A 665-nucleotide genomic window follows, 5' to 3' on the forward strand; every position below is an offset into this window, starting at 1 on the left:
AAGTAATTTTTATTTAGAATACAAGAGAGAGGTACAAATGTATTTACACTGTGTACATATACAATCAAATAATATATAATATCAAAGTTTTGTAAATAATGTTTACATAAATATTTACAAAGTTAAAGTGACAGTTGTTTGTTTTTTTCTGGAAGTAAAACACAGTTTGTGAGAACTTTACACATCTTAGACTTACAATTAATATTAGAATACCTTCTTTTAAGCTTTATGATACACAGCCCTCCTCTCGCGTGTGGCAGGACTCCAGAGGGCGCTTAGAGTTGTCCTTGGGGACAGAGCTGGCCCGGGGACAGGTTTTCTCTGTCCCCAGAGGGCAGTAGAAGTAACAGCCGAAATGTTCCCTCACGGCTGCGGGGAGCAATAGGGAGCAATAGGGAGCGGTGCTGCCGGGGCTGGAGCAGGCACAGCCCGGCAGAGCACAGGGTCCCCCGCAAAACCTGCCTGTGGACGGGCATTTCCAGCTGGCACGTCGTGCCGGGGGTGTCCCCGTGGAACGTGGCCTGTCCCCTCTGCCCATGGCATCGCTCGGAGGCGTCGGGCAAACCCCGACGCATGGCTCGGGCTGGAGGAGGGCAGGCAAGAGGGTCTGGGGGGGGGGGGGGGGGGAACAGACCGTTTTGAAAAATAGGGCTCCCACGGAGGGA

This window comes from Pygoscelis adeliae, unplaced genomic scaffold (genome assembly GCF_000699105.1).
Source record: "Pygoscelis adeliae isolate BGI_AS28 unplaced genomic scaffold, ASM69910v1 Scaffold114, whole genome shotgun sequence".
NCBI classification, from domain to species: Eukaryota; Metazoa; Chordata; class Aves; order Sphenisciformes; family Spheniscidae; genus Pygoscelis; species Pygoscelis adeliae.